This window comes from Mus musculus, chromosome X, assembly GCF_000001635.26.
Source record: "Mus musculus strain C57BL/6J chromosome X, GRCm38.p6 C57BL/6J".
Taxonomy (NCBI): Eukaryota; Metazoa; Chordata; class Mammalia; order Rodentia; family Muridae; genus Mus; species Mus musculus.
Window position 1 is genome coordinate 102723956 of NC_000086.7, and position 6808 is coordinate 102730763.

A 6808-nucleotide genomic window follows, 5' to 3' on the forward strand; every position below is an offset into this window, starting at 1 on the left:
CATGACACAGCAGCCTGTGCAGATGTTGGTGCCTTCTTTAAGGATACTTGCAAACATTCCCCGATGCCCAGTTATTTCAAGATACTTTATTTTCACAATGGGTCACAACATAAGCTTCTGGCCCATTCTGCCAATGTACAAGCTACAAATGCTTGCTCAGCAGCTGAGGGGCACACGTTAGTATCATGTCTGAAAAGTGAATAAAAATCCATGTAATACAAATATTAAAAGTTTCCATAGGAACACAGTAAGTGTGACCCCCCATCTCCTAGCCTTCCATACTGCATTGGTGCCAACCCTACTCTCACAAAGACATCCCAAACTAGCAGTAAGTTAAATGGTCCCCCCAAATGCCTTAATTCAAGCTAAACTTGCAGGCAAGAGCTACAAGAATGGCATCTACACATTGATCCTAGCAGAAGCACAGGCTGCAGGGTGACGGCCCATCCCGCTCTCCTGGCACAAGACATGGGCAGAGTGCCATCATCCTGCTCCTCCACCTCCGGCGGGAAGCCATGGCTCTGGATCTGTTTCATGAGTTGCCACATTGGCCGTGACATTACATAGTAGAAGTTTGGCCTCTGGAACCCATTGAAAGTAGAAGCAGCAGCAACGGTGTATGCACCCATGTTCTCAAACAGCATTCAATCACCCACATGCATTTCAGGCAGGTTACAGCGCTCCACAATCCGATCAAGGCCATCACATGTTGGCCCCCAGATGCTGGATGAGTAATACTTCTCATCTGGCTTGGGTCTCTTCTGCAGCAGGGCCTTCACATGGGCATGATCATAAAGAATGCAGTTAAATGATCCGTACACTCCATCATTCACATAATACATGAAGGTTTGCTCATTTGACTCATCTTCATCGTCAGAGCCGGGCTGCTCCTTCCACATGTTTTTTTTTTTTTTTTTTTGCAATGATGTTGACTGCAAGCGTGAAAGCTGATGCGACATAGTATTTGCCTGGCTCAGCTCTGATTCTCACTCCAGAGTCTGATGGGAAGTACTTGTCCAGAGCTGGGGTGATTACACTGGTGATCTCTTCAAATTTAAGCTTTGTATCTTCAGATCTAGGAAAGCCACCACCAATATCAAGCAGATGCATGCTGAAACCAACTTCTGTTGCCATGTCAAACACACAGCGGGCATCCGACACTGCCTGCACGAAGGTATCGGGGTCAGTACATCCACTGCCCACATGGAAGCTCACACCAATGACGTCAATATTTAGCTCTTTTGCCCGTTCCAAGAGAAGCCTGCTGGTTTTGAGTGTGGCACCAAACTTAACACTGAGGCGACAGACGGCTTTGGAATCATCAGTGGCAATCCGCAGAACCAACTTTGCCTTTGGATGTGCTCTGGCGACTTTCATCAATTCAATTTCACTGTCAAAAGTCATCATCTGGACTCCGTTACTGGCAGCATACTTGATTTGAGAGACTTGTTTACAAGGATTTGCATAGATAATCCTCTCTGGAGGCACCCCAGGCCCCTGTACCAACTGTTTTTCAGTCTTGCTTGCACAGTCAAATCCTGTCCCAATGGCAGCTAGGGTGCTCACTATGGCTCTGCTATCGTTACACTTGACTGCGTAAAAGGGAGTAAAGCGGGGAAGAGCTTTTAGCCACCTCTGCTGCTTCTTTAGAATGTCTCCGAGGTCCGCAACATAGAACGCATCCTTATCGTCAGAGGAAGAGACTTCATTGATTTTTTGGTCCAGAATGTCCTTAGCAGTAAAGCCTTCATCAAGGATGTGGCAGTCAAACTCGTCCTTAGTAAAGCTGCTCATGGTTCTCGATGTGACAGGAAACCTGAAGATGGAATCAAATTATCGCCAGCTCCTCACAAGGTCGACTTAGCCAAGAACTCTGAATGCTGCCTCCTTGGAGTGGTGGAAACACTCACAGCACGGTGGCCCAGCTGGCCTGACCCATGGAGGCGCTGCCAAACCCCGAGGAGCGCCCGTCCATCCGTCAGTCCTCCCTCCGCCGCCTCCCCATCAGCCGCCTCTTCGAGCCCTCCTCAGACGCCAACCGGTGGTGGTGCAGAGCTGCTGGCTGAGGGCGGCCTGCGGTGGCAGCTGCAGGGACTGACCGGGAAGGGGGATTCTAAGATCAACATGTATACACGTGGGAAGAGGGACAAGGAATTGGGATAGAGAAGCCGGTGTGTGCAAACAGTCCAAGAGAGCTAGATATGCATGAAACAGACATCGGGAAACACGTTTACCTACATCAGAATATAAAAATATATCAATAATCATTTTTCTGGTAGAACTAGCTTGTTTTCTTGAAAGATTTTTATTCTGATGAGATGTGAATTTTCATTTTTAAAAAAGGACTCGACACGTTGTGATGTGGCCTAAAAGGGCCAGAATATAGTTATCCTGCTGAGTGAACCTTGAGAACAGCTGTGTTTCCAGGCAGACGTTACTTTACTATGAATATTTGCTTGAGTGTGTGTGTGTGTGTGTGTGTGTGTGTGTGTGTGTGTGTGTGTGCATATGCATGTGCACCTCATGCATGCCTGGTCCCTGCAAAGGCTAGAAAAAGGAATCCCGGCCCCAGGAATTGGAGTCACAGATCATTAGAAACTGCAGTGTGTGTGGTGCAAACTGTACTGGGCCCTCTCCATGAGCAACAAGTGTTCTTAAATGCTGAACGATCTCTCTAGTCCCTGTCTTCTTCTAGTCTTCTGTCTTCTAGTTTTCTGTGTTGTTTATGGATTGTCGTCTGGACACTTCTTCCTGTGCCACTGACTGTAGTGCAAAGAGTATAGCTAAAAAGGATCGAGGAGACTGGATATTCCCTTTTTCTCAGCCTCGCTACACTTGTTTGAGATCTTGATGGCCGAGGAAGGCTATGGTAGCTGGAGCTTCTTACATTTAAGTAAGGTAAACAAACAGTGTTCGTAGACATGCCCAGGAACCTCTGCTCTGAGGTCTGCTGTGTGCTCCTGGTACTAAGCTACAAGTAATTTAAAAACAGGTTTTCTAATTTGAGTATCATGGTGAGGAGCCCATAGTGAAGCAAACTGGTTCATTATGGTAGGTAGGAAGGGAGAGGGTGCAAAGTCAAGGCACCTGCTGAGGACATCCTTTCATAGCCTACTTCCCTCAAGTCGTCCTTAGCCCTTTCTACTACCTTCCTATAGACCATCGAAGTATTGCCTTGGTTTCTTTTTCCCGTTGCTGTGCTGCAATATCCTGATCAAAGAAACTCAGGGGAGAAAGGATTTATTTCACGTCCAAGCTCAAGGATACAGAAGTCAAAGCAGCAGCAGGAGCCTGGGACAGTTGACCACACCACATCCATTATTAGGGAGCATAGACAGGTGGCTCTTGCTTATTTACTTTTCTCTCTTTATATAGTCCAGGGTGCTAGCCAGGGGAAGGTGCTGCCCACAGTTGGCAGAACATTTCCTCTCTATTAACACAATCAAGATAATCCCTCAGAGGCATGCCCAGAAGCCATTTCTCAGGGAATTTTAGATTCTGTCCAGTTGATAACATTAGCCAACTGTATAGGAATCTACAATAATTCATGCACAATGTCAGAGACCTCCCAAGTCATTCACCTGCCAAAGGTTCCACCGCTGATGGCAGCTGCCTTGAAGACCAAGCCTTTCAAGTCATGAGATTTTGGCAGACCTTTCAAAGGTCCAATGTATAACATTTCTTTATTACATGCTTGAATTGGTATGTTAACATTTGTGTCACACCGGCAAGTAATAGTTTTACTGAACAGAATTTAGCTCATGTTGATAGAGGTTCACTTTCAGTATTAGACATAAATTAAACTTTTAAGGCCCTGGACCAGTGGTTCCCAACTTTCCTAATAAAGTGGCCCCTTAATGAAGTTCCTCAACTTGTGGTGCCCCCAGCCACTGGTACGTGATACTGAAGGCCTGGAGGACTCCTAAAGGTGGAATTAACTGGGTTCTAATGTCAGTCAATGATGATAACATAAGTGGTCACACCAGTAGTGTCAGCACTAGAAACGTGCCAGGAACACAAAGGCAAGCCAACTGAAATCCAAACCTTTCCCTTCTTTCTATCTGGGCAGCTTGCAGACAGAGCTGCCCACATTCAAGGTGGGCTTTCCTATTAAAAATATGCTACTCAAGAAACTCCCTCACAGGCTTATATCACGGGTGATTATAGATCTTGTAGGGTTGATAATACACACATATAAAAGCACAATATGCTACACACACACACACACACACATAAACACACACATACACCACACCATTACACAATATAAAACTATATATAGCACCACTTTCTATTACCATAGTCTTTCCTTAATATTAACAATTATTTTAAGCACTATTCTCCATTCCCATAGTTTTTTTGTTAATATCAATTTGTTTTAATGGTGCTCCAATTAATTGTTTCATAGCGATTGGAAATACTATGGCCTGTTTTATTTCATGTGTATTCATGTTTTTCTTTCATGTATATCCACAGGAGGCAGATGAAGCTATCAGATCTAAAGGAACTTGAGTTTGAGACATTGGCTAGATGCACGTAAGTGCTAGTAATTGAACCTGAGTTCTCTAAGAAAGCAGTTAATACCTCCTTAATGCCTAGAAATCTTCTCTTTCTCCCTCCTCTCTCCATTTCTTTCTGCTCCCCCATCTTGATACATATATACATATCTCTCTCTCTCTCTCTCTCTCTCTCTCTCTTGCTTTCTCACCTTCTATTATCTCTTGAGAGTTCATTTTCATAGTTTTGTAGAAAAGTTCTGCCCATGATACTTTTCCTCATTTTTTCTTTATTTAACAACCACTTTAACCCCAAATTATTTTTAAAACCAAAATCGAATGTGATATACGCTACTTCATTACTTTGCTGACACCTAGATTAACCTTTGTACATATTATTAGGAATGGCACCTTGGAAGTGCTGGAGGTGTGTGGCACATCAAATTCTATGCTCCTGCACGAACGAGGGTGCATTTGAGTTGTTCCTCCAATCAGAGCTCTGTGGATGAGGTTTACATGTAGCTCGGCACTGGTGCACACTTTGGTGTTAGGGCCCAGAATAATCAACCTCCAAGGACTAGGAGGAAGGTACACACACCCACCTGTGGAGGCGAGAGAGTGTTAGCCCTTAGCTAGAAGAAAACCAATGTCTAGTGACAGAATCCACCCTCGCCAGCTCCTGCCCCCCTATGGATCCTGGCTCAAGTCTCTTACTGAAGACCTAAGTTCACTGGCCTCTCTGTGTGTCTTCCCTGGACACCCAGCTAGTCCCTCCCTCAGTGTGGGTGTGAGCTGGAGCAGGACTTCAGACATTCTGAGGAGAAAAGTTCCAGGCAGCCCAGGGCCTGTGCAAGGGAGCTGGGTAGTCACTGTCTCTCAGTGCACAGTCTTAAACAGGGATAGCTTGCATTCTTATGAGAAAAAGGGAGTTTTCCTGCTGTATACTTTATTGGTAATTTTTTTTCAAATAACTGACAAAAAATGACTTGAGGGTGTAACAGTTTATTTGGGGTGAGAGTTTGAAGGAATATATTCCATCATGCCCAGCACTGGGACTGGCACTGAACTTGGTCTGTGGCTCTGACCAGGGTATAGGGAAAAGAGAGTACCTTTCTGATGACTTTGTCCCTACTCCCGCTGTTTTAATGTCTGTCACCACAGACCTTGGGGTGGGAACACCCAGGTTCTGGACAGATGTTGTAACCTAAGTGAAGCCTCTCTGGAAGCATCCTCACAGACACATTCATGGATGAGCTGTTCACATCCTAGGCACTTCTTAATGTAATCAAGTTGGTGGGAAATATTAACTGTTGCATCGGGTGAAGGACAGCTGCCACTACTTGTGCTTTGGTATAAACGCCTTTGTGCAGAAAAGAGAGAGTCAAGCTACCCGTGTTGAATCTGAGAACATTAAGGCTGCAGGAATGACAGGCACTCAGATCTCGAGGACTTTCCAAACTGAAAAAAAGATGTGAGATGTTCAAGCCTTTCAAGGGCATAATCCCATGAATAATATGAATAGCTCTTGGGAAAATAGTTATTGTTCAGAACGAGAGCACAATAAATGATAACTGCTTATAAAATACTAGAAAACACTACAGGAAAATGTACTGCCTACTGTATACTTACAAACAGTTGCTGTCACCTGTTTCTGGAAAGGACACATTTTTAGAGGACCAGAGAGATTGTGTATTCAACCCCAAAGCTGTACCCATGCAAGATAAGCACTGTAATGCAGAACACAATCGAAATCTCTGTTTATTTCATTGAGGCACAAAGTATTTCTCCATGAAGCTTGCAAGCCAGGAACTCACTAAGTATCTTAAGTAGGTCTGGAATTTGCCAACTCTTGAGCAGATGACTAAAAACTTGACTTTTACCATTAGGCCAGCTTATGTGTCCTCTTGTTTGTTGTTGTCAAACTGAACTTTTTTGTTGTTGTTATAGACAATTATGGACTTTTAAACAGTATTTATTCATTTATTTATTTACTTACTTATTTATTTCTTGGTTTTTCGAGACAGGGTTTCTCTGTATAGCCCTGGCTGTCCAGGAACTCACTTTGTAGACCAGCCTGGCCGAGAACACAGAAATTCGCCTGCCTCTGCCTCCCTAGTGCTAGGATAATGACGTGCTGTGCCACCATGCCTGGCAACTCAGCATTTACAGTGTACCAAAAATGTATTTGTATGGACACCAGAGATGAATTTTCAGAGCCTAAATTTTGATGAACTCCAAGGAGAGATTGTCCATATGTAGCCCTGGCTTTTCTACTTGTCTCTCTTTCCATTCTTGGTCTGAATTTCTTTTCT

General features: G+C 44.3%; 1 pseudogene; it reads right to left on the reverse strand.

Annotated features, from left to right (window-relative positions):
* Nucleotides 1–202: 202 nt before the first annotated feature.
* Gm9115 (predicted gene 9115) lies at nt 203–1994 on the reverse strand (annotated as a pseudogene).
* Nucleotides 1995–6808: the final 4814 nt, after the last annotated feature.